Raw genomic sequence first — 15,967 nt, 5'->3', positions numbered from 1 at the left:
CAATTGCTCTTCTAATCAGCCTCCTGATGAGTGGTTTCCCAAACTCCTGTGAGTCCATAAATGACCGATTTTAGTGATCTCAGCCTGATGAGGCCTTCAAAGGAGAGACATCAGTGAGAATGTGAGACAGAGTGGCATAAATTAAAATTGTACATTTTCACAAATGTTTTATTCTGGGCTAATGACTTATAAAGTTAGTGTTATTTATTCTAGAGTTCTGCAAGCACTAAAAACAAAATATTAAAAATGATTATAATGCAAAAGAAAAGTGAGCTTTGAAAGTCCAACCACTGCTAATGACTCATTGATTGTTTTTCTCTAGTGGTGCTTATTGAGAGAAAAATTTACAAAGTCTGAATTGGTTTTATGTAGTTTTAGTATGGAAGAAAAAATTGTCAGTGAATATTGAAAGTAAAATCTTGACTCTTTTCTTTCCTGATGATGAATATGTAAGTTGTTTTTCATGGCTTAAGTACATTTCCTCATTTGTGAAATTTGAGTAATGCTGTTTAACTTGTCTTGACTGTGAGAGTTCGATGCCTTGTATACAAAGCACCCAAGCGGAGCTCAATTAAAAAATGTGCTGTCACAATGACAGTTTAGGAGAATCAGCTCTGAATACTAAAGAGGATGGCTTATTTCTGATACATATTCTATATGTATATATATGATATATATGAATATGATTTACAGTAATAAGGATTCAGTTGTTTTTTAGTGTAGCAAGAAGTTTTGATGAAATCAATGTCATTCTTGTAAGATAGGGACTAGTTAAATTGTCTTAAGCAGACGACCTTGAAGATTATTTACACAGAATGTGTATTTTTACAACTCAGAATTCATATTGCTGTGTAACCATCCACTAGAACTTTTAAATTTGTAGAAATATGACCAGAACCATTAATTTAGAAAAATCAACATTAAATATTTTCAGGAAATAAGCTTATCTCTGTTGTGATTGGAGAAAATTTTTATTTTTTTCTGTACTCTTAATAGGTTTTAAAATATTAAAACATTGATTTGACATGTCACTTTTTAAATGGAGAGAATAAAGCTCAAGCTGTTTTAATACATAAATTAATCTTTTTGCATTTCAACAAAATGATATGATTTCCTGACTCTTTGGGAAGACTATTTTGCAAGACACTTAGATTACCTACTGTTGGAAAAATGCAGATGTGAGTTTTATGAATATAGGCCTAGTACAGACCTGTTGGCTTTTGACATAGTGCAAGACATGAGGACTAGGAGAGCTTTGCTGCTGATTGCCAAGATGACAGATCCCAGGTCTCAGTCTCCCCTCCTGTAAAATGAAGAGGCTGGACAGGATTCTTTCCCCTTTGAAGATGAGTTTCCATATGCCTATGTCTTTTGTTTATATTCAGGAGTATAATCAATTTCAGATTAAATGCTGAATACCACTCTCTTCCCCGAAGCACAATTCAGTATGTGCTAGATAAGCTTTCAGTTATCTGATTCTTCTTTCTTTCTTTTTTTAATTTTATTTTATTGAGTTATAGTCAGTTTACAATGTTGTATCAATTTCCAGTGTAGAGCACAATTTTTCAGTTATACATGAGCATGCATATATTCATTGTCACATTGTTCTTCACTGTGAGCTACCACAAGATCTTGTATATATTTTCCTATGCTATACAGTATAATCTTGTTTATCTATTCTATATATACCTGTCAATATCTACAAATTTCAAACTCCCCATCAGTCCCTTCCCACCCCCTCCTTCCCTGGCAAACACAAGTTTTTATTCTATGTCTATGACTGTTTCTGTTTTGTATTTATGTTCATTTGTCCCTTTCTTTTCTTTTTTAGATTCCACATATGAGTGATCTCATATGATATTTTTCTTTCTTTTTCTGGCTTACTTCACTTAGAATGACATACTCCAGGGACATCCATGTTGCTACAAATGACGTTATGTTGTCATTTTTATGGCTGAATAGTATTCCATTGTATAAATATACCACCTCTTCTTTATCCAGTCATCTGTCAATGGATATTTAGACTGTTTCCATGTCTTGGTTATTGTAAATATTGCTGCTATTAACATTGGGGTACAGGTGTCATTTTGAAGTAGGATTCCCTCTGGATATATGCCCAGAAGTGGGATTCCTGGGTCATAGGAAGTCTATTCCTAGTCTTTTCAGGAGTCTCAATACTGTTTTCCACAGTGGCTGCACCAAACTGCATTCCCACCTCAGCGTAGGAGGTACCCTTTTCTCCACAGCCTCTCCAGCATTTGCCATTTGTGGACATTTGAATGATGCCCATTCTGACAGGTGTGAGGTGATACCTCATTGTAGTTTTGATTTGCATTTCTCTGATAATTACTTATACTGAGCATTTTTTTCCTATGCTTATTGATCATTCATATGCCTTCATTGGAGAATTGCTTGTTTAGGTCTTCTGCCCATTTTTGGATTGGGTTGTTGTTTTTTTCTTACTAAGTCATATGAGCTGCTTGTATATTCTGGAGATCAAGCCTTTGTCAATTTCATCTTTTGCAAAAATTTTTTTCCATTCTGTAGGTTGTCATTTTGTTTTACTTAGGTTTCCTTTGTTGTGTAAAGCCTGTAAAATTAATTAGGTCCCATTTGTTTATTCTTGCTTTTATTTCTATTGCTTGGGTAGACTGCCCTAGGGGAACATTTTTGAGATGTATGTGAGATAATGTTTTGCCTATGTTTTCTTCTACGAGGTTTATTGTATCTTCTCTTATGTTGAAGTCTTTAATCCATTTTGAGTTTATTTGATTTTCGTTTCTGATCCTACAGGCAATTTTTATGTTGCATCTTTCCCGGCAACCTGGAAAGGCTTTTTAGCCATAGGTGGCGTTGTTGCACCTTCTTACAGTCTTAATTTTCCTGTTTGTAAAAGAAGGCTTAAACAACGTTATTTTATTTTGATTTCTTTGCTTAATGCTTCAGGATAGCACAATGTCCATTGTGTCTGTCTACCTGGAAAAATTATTCTACTTAGATCTTACTTTTATTCTGTCATCTCACTGTGAACATTTCAGATTTGCTCTGCAAACAATGGCAAAATCGGACTTTTCTTTCAGTGTTAGAAACCAGTGAGCCAGGATTTTATTAAACAGCTAGAAGCGGCCTCTGGGGCACCTTAAAGCTGAAAAGTGTACTGAGTTCCCTGAGTATTGACTCCGCCGCTGTGCGTTAATTGGTGGGAGGTGATTTGGTATATATAGGAAGGGGTGTAGCTTTGTTTGCATGCAAGCGCGGCCACTGAGCCACACGAACCCGAGTCAGTTCATTCTGTTTTTCCCTCATCTGTGTGATGGGGGCCCTCATATCTGCTTTGTAGAATTGTGAGAATTAGAAATTATGTAGTGTTTAGCACAGTGGGTATCTCAAGAGGGCTCATAAACTTTAGCTCCTGTTTTGTATGAAGCCATCATTTTATAGTCTTTGGCAATTTCTAAGAAATAGCAAAATAAGAAAGCTGGTTTTATGATGAAAGACATTTGAAGAGATTCCATAATTCCTATACTCATAATTTAGCATCAGCAGAGTCAGGACCATTACACAGTCATGCTGAACCAACGTTAAGACACAGAATTTTTTGTTAATTAGTATACATTGGGGCTTAAGGGGACCCAATACTTATAAACATGTTTTCTCCAGCAGCCAACTGAGAGATGACACAGAAAAGCAGGCAGGCGATTAACATCTCCTATATTACTGAGGAAGCCATGTTCTCCATGAACTTCAGGGCTGTGGGGAAATGGGTGTGATGGTACTGTGTCCCAGAATTAGAGACTCACCCTGTCCCAGGTAGCTCTGGGCCACAGCGAGCCTTCCCTTGAAAGGATCTGCCCCATCATGCACAGGGCTGTCCTGCCATGGAGATGAGCATCCCGGGTACTTCCCTAGGGTGGCCAACAAAGGAAAGAAAAGAAGGTTTTCACATGCCCTGCTTGTCTCCCGGATTCACAGCTCACTCTTTTAGTGTGACAAGGGCTAGCTGTGGGCCAGGGGTCAGGGGTGTGAAGGGAGAAGCATTCTCTGTGGCCCAGAGGAGTGGGGAGGAGGCATCCCCTCCCGCAGTTTAAACAGGTGGTGGGATGGAACAGAAGGGTGCTCCCCAAGAGTTTATAAAAGGAGAAATAAGGATTTCCTCTGGGACTTAGTAGAGCCGGGAAACACTGATGATGATTAGAAGGAAGACTTGTAAATCACTTTAATATTAAGTTAACATTTGTTGAGCACCAAAAACATGCTACATTCTTTTCTGAGCATTTTATAGAAATGAATCCTTCAATCTTCAAAACAAACGAGTAAAAAAGGTTTGATTGTTATCCCAGTTTTACAGTGTGGAAATTGAGTCACACAGAGGGTAAGTAATTATGCCAAGGTCACAGAGCTAGTAAGTGGCAGAGCTGGCATTTAAACCCTGGCTGTCTGGTTTCCAGGCTCCCAGAGATGGGCTGTGAGTATTTAGAGGTATCTGCATGCCTGGGTCTCTGTAACTCTGTACATCAGTTACCCCAGAAAAGACAGGGGAAGTAGAGTTACACAGGGGCTCACAGTTGTGTCTCAGCCACTGTCCAGGAGAGTGCACAGTGATTAACGTTGTTTTCCAGGCAGCATGTCTGTATAACATTGAGTTAACCTAGAAACCCTCCCTGCATTGCTTCTGTCCATGCTTGCCATATGATCAACTGCCCATGATTGAGCTGTTGAGGAGAAAATGTACTGATGGTTCAACTCTGATATTTCAGTCTGGTTCATAGTTTCATGTCTCCTGTTACATTAATAAGTTAAACGTCTGGTTTTCTTGCATCAGTTTGGTTAATGTGAGACCAGTCCATTGGATCCCAGGGATGCTGATGGTATAATTTCTGAGCACGTTGTGGCACTTCTACAAATGCAGACCTGGCTAGAGAATGTCCCCCCTCCTCACTGATTTCTCCCGACAGCAGCGTCGTCTCCCAGCCCTGCACGTGAAGCTGGGAGCTCTCTGAGTAGGCCAGACAGTCAGAAGTAAACTCTACAAATCAGAAAATGATGAAGTACCTGGAAGTGGGTTTAATAGATGAAAAGGGCTTCCAGGTGGTCCAATGGACCCTTCGAGGCCGTTAGTTGAAAAGCTGTCCACTGTTTGTGGTTAAGCTACCTCTTTGCTGTTAAAGTCTGGATTAGATGAAAGGATTATAAAAAGCAGAAAGAAGTGATTTCAGGTGGTCCATCCACACTGGTGAGAAGTGATGGGTGACTGCCTGTGTGAGGCATAGACAGAGTCTTACAAGCTACATAAAACAGCTTTAAAAGCTCTGCCATCTGAGTGTACTTCATTTGGGGTCCAGTTCATCACTGGTCGCGCTGAGAGAGCAAGGAATTGATGATGGCAGAAAGGACACGGAGGCATCAAAAAGGTCTCAGTCATGTTCCCTGTTTAAAGGATGTGGCACAGTGTAATATACTTGAGCTGGTTATTCACTGAACAGTTTTGAGTGTTTCCTGGGACTCCCCAGTCCCCCAAGGTTCCATGCAGCTCGGTGTCCCCTCAGTGCAGCTCTGTCAGCGCTTGCCCTGGGCTGACGTTGTGTCACGGGGAGCAGGACGGTCAGCGTCCCCGGCTCCTCTGAACTCCGTTTCCTCATCCACAGTGCCGGGTTTCTCATCCCTGTCTACTTTGTAGGGTTGCTGATAATCACATGTGATGGTTGTCAGGTGTGATTTGTGGTTGTCTCTGTGTTCGGCATATAGTCAGTAATTTATAGAAACACTTGTTTTTTTTATTATACTTGTGGCTCCTAGATTGCAGTGGTTTTTAATCTGCATTTTTTATAACTTTATTCTTATATATAAAAAAGAACTTATTTTTATTTATTTTTATGTATGTACTGGGGATTGAAGCCAGCACATTGTGCATGCTAAGCAGGTGCTCTACAACTGAGTAATACCCACCCTCCTTGTCTTCACTTAAAAATAAACATTGCAATACACAAAATAGCTCTTAAACACCATCATGGGACCTAGTCTCTGTATAGACAATTGAACACGTATTCTATTTCAATAAGAATAAATGTTGGGGCATACATTTCTGAATCTGTTAATGGGCTTAAAAACGATCATAGCTAGTGATAAACACGAGTCTTGGATCCAGTACTTCTTAGGGTCTGTTTTGCCATCATGGGAAGTTACATTCTACAGAGAAGGCTAATTGGGTCTCTTTTATATTTGGATGGTTTTGCAGATGATCAAGTCTTCAAAAGCTGACAGTTTTGTATTTTAAACTAACTACAAAGTTATCTTCTAGAAGTTGGAATTCCTAAGCTTGTGAAGTGCCCAGTAATTCAGTGTGTATGTGTCTGTGTCAGTGTCTGAATGAATGTTTGTGTGTGATTTCAGGAAAGTAGAAATAAGTTCCATATAGCCTTCTGATACATTTCTCCTCCAGTTTAAGTTGTAGGCATATATTTACACAAATAAACTGATATTCTTTTTTCATTTGGCATATTGGTGGGAATATGAGGTTCTCATACTTGTTTCAGAAGTGTCAGGGAGCATGAGCTTAGAAAATGGGAGAAGAAAGACAGGGAGGCACTTCACACATTGTGCAGGATATGAGAAACAGTAGCTTTTCATTTTTCTTCAAAAGCAAACTGGCACTGAATTTTAACATACTATTACTCAGAACTGCTTTTCTGATCAGATACAAGTGCCTCAGATTTTTCAAGGCAACGTGAATGATGAAATGTGTTTTAGCAGTTATCTTTAAAAGTAGTTTTATTTTTCGAGTAAAAGGCTACAGCCTGTTCCTTCTTCCAGCGGTACAAGAAGTTCTCATTGATCTATGTACATAATCTAAGTGCTTAGTTTCTTTGTTTTTTTTTTTTTTAAGTGCTTGTTTCATTGTGGTGTGAATGAATGTTTAAAATTTCTGAATTTTGATCTTTAGAACATGCTGATTTATCAGAAATGTTAAAAACCTGATTGGTCTTTGGTCGTTGTTTGGTGGGGTTCCCTATTGATTTCTGTTGTCTGTTAAAGAGGGAAATTCTTCCTCTAGCCTGCAAATTTAAGTGAGTGGTTTGCAGTGTGCCTTTAAAATTCTTTGAATGCATTGAGCATGTTTGTCCAGTGAATTTTGAATTGACTCATAGTAATGACTGCTTTGATTCTTTGGCTTTTCCTCCTCTCCACAAGAATTTGAATTCTGTGTTGCATTTTGTATACGTGTTCTTCACAGGGGAAGAAATTTTGCTTTTTTTAAAGAGGTGAATTTTCCTATCCCCTCTGAATGCCTTCTGTAATTAATACAGCAAAAATCTGTTATTGCAGTGCTTAATTATTTCATAAACTATTTTTCTCTTCATCAGAAACAATGACAAAGAGTGATAATAAAAAATATGAAAACCTTCCTTCCTTTTAAGAATAGAAATCAGGTGGTCAGGCTCACGCATGCTTTGTGCCTGACACACTCTCATGTCATTGTGTATCATGATTCGGAGATGGAGATGCTTCAGGTTTGTAGATTTTTGTTTGAACATTATTGTTGAATTCTTTCTCCAGGCTGATGTTTCCTGTTGGGTTTGTGGAAAGTGTAGAAGAAGGGAAAAAAATGCTTTGTTTTGTTTTCAGGAGGCCTGAGTTGCTGATGAGAAAAGAGTTCAGGGTGGGCTGAGGAACAGACACTCCCTCTCTTCCCGGCTGAAATCGATGAACAATGAAATCAATTAGGTGTATCGGTATTTGACCAATAGAATTCAGCGAGCCCAAACTGGCTAGTTATGCCCAATGGAAAGTACTGAATACACCTGCAGAATTAGGTGCTTTACCAAGTAGAATCAGCTTAGAGCAATCAGAAAAATCAGTCCTATGATGAGATATAAAAAGAATATAATACCTTTTATTTCTGAAACTTTTCTACTTTAAGTTGTGTAGAGATAAAATTAAGTTTCATGCACCAGAAGTTAAGAGTGTGAGTGGTTCTGCGGGATCGTTATTCAGGGAGGTGTCTAGATCCTGCTACAGTGGCCAAAGCTGGCAGGAAAAGACCCAGACCCAGGATTTGTCATCCCAGGGTGTTCTCCATAATGGTTCCATGTGGGAGCCCATGATTGGGTTAACAAATTATAACAGACCCCAGCCGCCTGTCAACTTTAAGAAGAAAAATCTGTGCTTAGTAACTGCTTTGCAAGCAGGGGCTTGTGCATCCACACTCCTGTCTCCTTGCTGTAAAAAGAAGAGACAATTCTTTGCTTGCATAGTTGAGGTTTTAGATAGCACTCTGCTCGTTGCAAAGCAAGGACCCAGGCCCTCAGCTATAAACGCTGGGCTTGTGTGCTGTTAGATATTCTATTATCCCCAAAACAAGGACCTGGCTTGTCTGGTTGTCTGCTTTGTAATGAACATATTTAAACAATGTATCTTGTTCCCCTCACCCCATGACTTCCCTAAAGATAAACTAAGCCTTTGTACTCAGTTTGGATTCTACAATCTCTATCTCATTCTGCCTTTCCCCAAGTTCCTGCTTACTATCACACAACTGGTAATGACTTTTTTCTTTGATTATACACAATAAATATGACAGCATTTGAGAGGCTCATGGAGTTGGCTACCTACTCTCTCTAGCTCTGTTAACTTTTTCCACATTGTATTTAGTAATCCATTCTGGGTCGGTAAGACTTCTGCCAGCAAGAACCCACAGTTCCAAGTGAGAAGTATGCAGGCTTTATCTCTCCTACCCGAGGGAGAGAGAGAAGAGAATTGAGATCTGCTCCCCCATAGTCCCTTATTGCCCCAGGGCCACTCCAGTTCACCTGCAGCCTTCTGGCCTCTGCTCACAGGGCCTCTGTCCCAGGACTGACCGCAGCCTTTTCTTCCCTTGTCAACATTTCCTGTGCCTTTCAGGAGTTGGTCTCTTCTCTGCAATTCAACCCTGGCAGATGTGATGGTGGTCAGCGTGCTGGTGGGCAGTCACCTGGGGACACCCGGGAGCCATGCTGACACTCCTGAGTCTCTCATTCGGGGTTACAGAACTGTTGAGCACCGGAGGAAGCCCATTCACGTGAGGCCAGCACAGCACTGCATCACTTTCATTTTATTTTTGAATTTTCATTGGAGAAATTATTTGTAGCAAAGTGTTCCAGATTTTCGTCCGCCTGCTTTCTTCACCACCATTTCCTTGTTGGCTCTGGTGCCTGTTTTAAGAACCAGGTTTCTTCTCTGGTCATTTGTTGCAGCTGGGCTTGCCGAATCCTTGATCTGCATTTGAAGCAGAATTCTTCGTGATCTCAAACTGATTTCCCTTGTCATTTCTGAATATTTCGTGTACACTCAGCAACTGTTTCAAGTGAAATGCTCTTGTCCAATTTCGGTTAACTCAGATTTGCTGATCTCCTGCTTTCATGCTGAGGGCAGTTTCTTCTTCTTGTAATAAAAGTTAGCAATTTGCATTTACTATTGGAAGGTACTGGCCCAAGGTGCCTTTGTTCTTAACAGTTTTAATACAACTCACCCATTAAAATGTACTGCGGTTTTTACTCTATGCCAAGAATTGTGCAACCCAGTCAATCTTAGAACATTTTCATCCCCCCAGTAGGAAGCCCCGTACCCATAAGCAATCATTCCCTTCTTCCCCATCCTCCCCTATCCCCAGGCAGCCACTCCTCTCTCTGTGGATTTGCCTGTGCTGGAGATTTCATGTAAATCGAGTCACTTCATGTTAATGGAACCGTCTATTGTGACTGAATTCTTTCACACTGAGTAACGTTTTCAATGTTTGTCCACGTTTGTCCACATTGTGGCCTGTCTCAGTACTCCTTGCTTTGCTATTGCTGAATAATATTCCACTGTATGTCTGGGTCCCTCTGTTTACCCATTCATCACGTGATAGACATTTGGGTTGTTTCTGCTTTTTGCCTGTGATGAATAATCGTGTCATAAACATTCCTGTAGGAGTTTTTATGGGGACATTTGCTTTCAGTTCTCTTACGTGTGTCCCCAGGAAGCAGAATTGCTGGATCATCCAGAAACCAAATGTTCAACTCTCTGAGGACCTGCCAGGCTGTTTTCCAAAATGGCCATACTATGTTACATCCTCACCAGCAACTGCTGTGAGCCCCACTTCCTCTGTGTCATTAGTGCTTGTTACACTTTTTTTGATTATAACCTATTGTAGTCAGTGTGAAGCAGTTTCTACTACTGGTTTTGACTTGGTTTCCTTTACAGCTAGTGATATTGAACACCTTTTCTTTGTGCTTATTGGCCATTTTTACATTTTCCTTAAAAATATCTTTTCAGATCCTTTATTTATTTTTTAATTGAGTTGCCTTTTTATTGTTGAGTTGTTGGAGCTTTTTTTATCTTGGAAATACAAATTCCTTATCAGATAAATGATTTCAAAAAATTTTCTCCTGTGTGTTGTTTTTTCACTTTCTGGATGGTGTCCTTTGAAGCAAAGTTTTAAATTTTGATGAACTCCAGTTTATCTCTGTTTTCTTTGTTCCTTGTGCTTTAGGGTCATATTTAACATATGAGGTATTTTATTTAAACTTTTATATATAAAATAACTGAATTCTTAGGACCATTCTAGGGATGGGTGCTGTTGTTGTCCCGAGTCTATGGATGAGGAGACTGAGATGCAGAAAATTTCCCTGAATATCAGTGTCACAGCTACCCAGTGGTGCTGTGGGATTTCAGACCCTCTTGTTTGTCCCCAGCATCTGTGCTCTTCACCACCATGCTCCACTCCTTCCTGGAATCGTTAATGAAATTCTTTCCTTCTTTGATTTCTTGTTAGTTTTTTTCTCATTGGGGACCTCATCTTCTCATTTTACTTGCAGAGCTCAGTTAGGTTTATTTTAGGTCTCATGTAGGCAGAAGCATTGCTATCAGTTTACTTCTTTATTACTCACTTTCCAGTGATGATTGTTGCTAGTTGACCTAATCAAGTCATGCTTAAGTCTTTCCTGCTCATGACACTAAAAACAGAGTCATGACTTACAGAATGCTCAAAGAAGAAAGTACTTGATTGATTTTATTTTCCTAACCAATCAAATAAAAACCCCAGTGTTGACATAGATTATAAGCCCTCCAGAATAGGGTCATTGTCTTCCTTGTGTTTCATTTGTTTGGTCACAGTGTCTGGTTAGTGCCTTGCTGTCCAGCAGGATTGTTAGGATACGGTGCTCGTGAATCATTGTAAGGACAGAATTTTGACAACAGACTGTGTTGTTCATTTCACAAGGGATAGGATAATATAAAAATACTGCTCAGATCTATTTTAAAATTAAGCTTGGAAATTTGAGAAGAGTTCAAGAAACCATACAAAGATATTTTTCACTAATTATAGATCTATCTTTGACACATTATGGTTACATAGCAGACTAACTTATCAACTAGATTTGACAAGAGGGGTGTATTATTGATTATTTGTTTTAGTTGAAATATTCTACCTGGGATAAAGTAATCAGTGCCCATAAATGAACAAATGTAACTTTGTATTTCTATGCAACATGGGAGCAGACTTCATACAATTATATATAATATATATGGGTGTGTGTCTTAAACTGTCTTTCAGTGTTTTTATAGTTTTTCAGCAATGTTCTACCTTTAGAATTCTTCTAAGAAAATCACCCCCGTATCTAGTGCAGTTTGTACTGTGTATCCTGTCTTATGCATGGAATCCCACTGTCCCCTCAGTGAGGTATTTCCTCTCCTACTGAGGTAGTAGCAGAGCTACAGAGACTGGGATTTCTAGGCCTTTGCTCTCCATGTGTTTGAAGTTGTGTGTCAATCACGATTTTCCCTTTCTTGGGTTTTTATTGTTCAATTAGAATTTTAGAAAATAATTATTAATATGTTGCAGCAGGCTCCCTAGATACTTGATGTGTTTGTGCTTTCCAGTTTTCAATTTATGAAAAATGTAAATGCACTCTTGTTTTTAAATACTCCTTTTTCACTAGATATTTATTTCCCCCTTTATAGTTAATTTTTTTCCCCAATGAATGAATCGGTGTGCATGTTTTAAAAGATACATTACTTTTTACTTTCTTATTGTAACAGTTATATTCATTGTAGAGAATTTACTAAATAAGGATAAACACAGTAAATAAGTTAAAAATGGCCTGTAATCTCCTCATCTGGAGATACAGGTGTAAGTTTTGAAATTGAGAATTACAAGTCCTCTCACGTTGTTCTACTTTTTCAAGATCGCTTTGGTTACTGAGACCCTCGAATTCCCATATGATTTGTAGCAGCAGCTAGTCAGTTTCTGCAGTGGAGCCCCCTTGGATTGTGATCGAGACCACGTTGAATGCACGGATCACTCTGGGGAGAACTGCCATCCCAGGAGCATTGTCTTCTGACCCAGGAATATGCGTGGTGTGTCTGTCCAGGTATTTAGGTCTACTTTAATTTTTTTCAACAATGCTTTGAGTTTACAGAGTATTAGTTTCCTTTTTTTTTTTGCCTTTATACTGAGGACGTGTGTAAGGCACCAGGATCAGAAGTGTATTTGAGCCCCGCCCCTTGCTGCCACCATGGTCTCTGTGCTCTTGCTTCACCCTCTGTACAATCTTGCACAAATAGGACCTCAGTAACTCTCTCTTGAATGAATGATTATATGATTGTTGGATGATGCTTGAGAGTCCTTGTGATGATTTTTTTCCCAGCCTTTCCCCACTTCTTAACTATGCCCTTCCCCTTCTTAAACTCCAGCCTTTGTTTCAGACTGCCTGTGGCATTGATTTTTCTTGTTGTAGACTCTTCCTTTCACTGGTTCATGATAATGTTACATGTGGGCTGTGGAAACTTGCTAGATGTCAAGAAAGAGCAAATCCATTGCATGCTAGTATTTTTAGAGTGTGGTAATCTTTTATCGATTGAAATTAAATCAGGCTGACCCCCTGAGCTCTCCCGTGAGCTCTTTTCGCCTTCCCACAGGTGATACTGCTCTGGTTGCTGCATGTGCCCTTCCCTCAGCCTTGGTTTTGGAGTTGAGTAAGTCACCATCAGTGGAGCCCTCTCTTTAAAAGATGAAGAGAACATTTGCTCCTTCTCCCTGGTTGAGGACTTGGATGAGATGAGGTACCAGATGAAAATGGAGCCCCACCTTATTCTGGCCCCCGCTCTTTCCGTTCCTTTCTCCAGGGGAAAAGAGTACAATTCAACAGTATAAAGACTGATTGTGAGCTAATGAGATAAACAAGACAACCGATTATTTATTAAATATACTTTCATGCCAGAAACAAATGTATTATACACACATAAAGCACGGTAGTACTGTGGTTACAATCGTGAGTCCGAGTTCGAGTCCTGCTCTGGAGTGACCAGTCCTGTGAGATGGAGAACTGGTAGGTCGGCTTAGCCTCTCCCGGACTTGTTTTCTGTCCTGCAGAGACGGGGCTCACTAGGCATCCCCCCGTAGAGGTGCTGTGGGGCGTAAATGACGCACGTGGGCAGCCCGAGCACAGCTGCTCGTTCCTCGTAAGTGCAGGATAGCATAGCTTTTGCGGTGATGGCTTTATAACCGCCCCGTGTAGACTCTCAGTGCTCCAAAGGGATGCTTTGTGGTTTGGAGGTGGGATTCTCACTTCTGTAAATATCGAAGGATTGTGTTATTGGGCCTTGCTGATTTGAATCTATTGTTTAGAAAGTACTTTTTGTAGATTTTTTTCCAAATATGCATGCTTTTTTCTTTTAATATTTATAGTTCTACCCTCTCATCTCTTGTGTGACTTTTCATGGAATGTAGGAAAATGTAGCCCTAAGCCACCTGCCCCTTCACACTTCTCCGTGGTGGTTTTCCTCCCTGACTGGAAGAGGGTTTTGCATAGGAAATTTTCTTTGTTCCCCTTTACTTGGAGTCTCTCTGTCTGTCTGCCCATTTCTCACCTGTCAATCTGCCCATTTATCTACCCACTCATTCTTCTGACTTGTTCCAACAATCATTTCAGGTAGCTTACAGAATAACAGATACCAAATAAGCAGGTGAGAAAATGGGGCCAATTTCAGACCGTGAGGCTAGGATGCGAGCCTGTTTGAGGGTTGCAGGGTGAGACACACGCCTCTACCCTGTGACTTATAAGATCGACAGCAAGTGTGTGCCTGAGGCTCCCAGCAGACACAGGGAAACAGGGTTTGTGGGAAATGCTCACTGGCTGTGAAATAAATAAGTGGCTTAGGGGAAGCCCAGCCTTTCCAGCTACTAAGGCTTAGGAGAATATTTTGAGTGTCTTCTAAAATCAGAGTATTGCGTCGTTTCGTTTGTCACAGTTCTACGTGCAGTTGGTTACATTCTATACCTGGAAATATCTCCAAAACTCCTTCCCACGTGAGTCCCATGGCTCGGGAATGGGGTGGTTCTGCTCATTGACGGGTATTGGCCAGAAACAGAAAATGACAGACTCATAGGAGACTGGGACTATTCAGTCATGTTTTGTCAGTGCTTTTGACTTCACAATATGCTTTCACTCTTTCTCTCCATCTGAGGCGGCAGCGTGCTCTCTTACCAGCACCAGGAGGTCAGGGCCACGGGATGGTGGGGGTGACTGCACTGCCATCAAGACAGCTGAACTGGTCACTGCAGGTGTGGTGCTTTCACGTAGTGCATTTCATGTTCTTTAATAGAAGGTTTCAACAGGAAGTTAATTAGCTGAGTTAATTAACATTTAATAAATATGATGCTTTAGTTGAAAAGACAGTTATAGGCACATTATAAGCTGTGAAGGATTTAAAAACGGTTTCATTATTGAAATTTCAGTAGGGAAGGTACACAGTTTATCTTATTTGTGCCTCTCTTTACAGTAAAAAGGAAACAAGACAGAAAAGGCAAAAGATGCTTTCTGTTCTTCCTGTCTGTTTGCAGGTGCCCTCACCTCCAGCGGCATTAATCCAGACACCAGCACTGACACTGGCCGTGCTCAGAACTGCCTCAGCCCTGAAGTCACAACTGACAAATAGAACGGGGCCACACCCTGTGACAGCAGGTGCTCTCACTTTGTGGGTCCTTATGTAACTGCACGGTGTTATTCAGGATCGCCCATTCTACATTGTGTGACGCTGCTGCCGTGTCTCCTAGTTACTTGTTTCTGTAAGTACTCGTGTATTTTCTCCAGTGCGTGGTACTAGGCATCTAAAGATGCTTTTTTCAGATGAAAAATAATGTGTATTTAATATAATAAGTCTGAAAAAAGGGGAAAAAGAGGCTATCCTGGTCCCACTACTCGGAGATAATAATTAACACTTTAACATCTATTTTCTGTTCTTTTCATCAGCGTGTATCAACTCTGTCATAAAAACCAGCGAGCACTCTGTGCCTGTTTACTGTGTGGAGACCTCCATTTTCCATTCGGCTTATTACATGTTTTTGTACAATATTCTATCTCCCTTGGCATGATTTTTAATGACCAGTATACCATTCTGTCTTGTGGAGGCATCGTCCATTTTACTTTGGACTTAAATAAACTTTTAAATTCCAAGTATACTTAACTGAAATACTGAAAAGAGAGCTGTGGTGGTACCGAAAGGCCCCTACCTCCCTTCCCCTTATTTCCTGAGTTTAAAAGCCTTTGACGATGTGCTGTATATATTTCAAGACCTTTATGCCTATGACATATATATATATATACACATACCTACATACACATATATGAGAAATCTATGTATATGTGTGTGTATATATGCTTTATTGAAAAATAAGGCCATACTATATGTTTTCTGCAGCTCGCTTTATACACTCAGTGGTATATCATAGACGTCCTCCCACTCCAGACTCACCCGGTCATTTCAGATAAAGTGGAGGGGTCTCCTGATGTGCAGGTGTGGTCTCTTGTGCAAGGACACCTTTGGTGGGAGAGTCCTGTGGACAAGGCCCTGGACCATGGTGAAACGCCGGCCCCCTCAGAGCTCACAGCTCACTGTGATTTACCGCATCATTGTCTTGATGGTGGACACTTAAGTTTTCTCCATTTTCCACTGT

This window comes from Camelus bactrianus, chromosome 24 (genome assembly GCF_048773025.1).
Source record: "Camelus bactrianus isolate YW-2024 breed Bactrian camel chromosome 24, ASM4877302v1, whole genome shotgun sequence".
NCBI lineage: Eukaryota > Metazoa > Chordata > Mammalia > Artiodactyla > Camelidae > Camelus > Camelus bactrianus.
Note: the sequence above shows the minus strand (reverse complement) of the source record.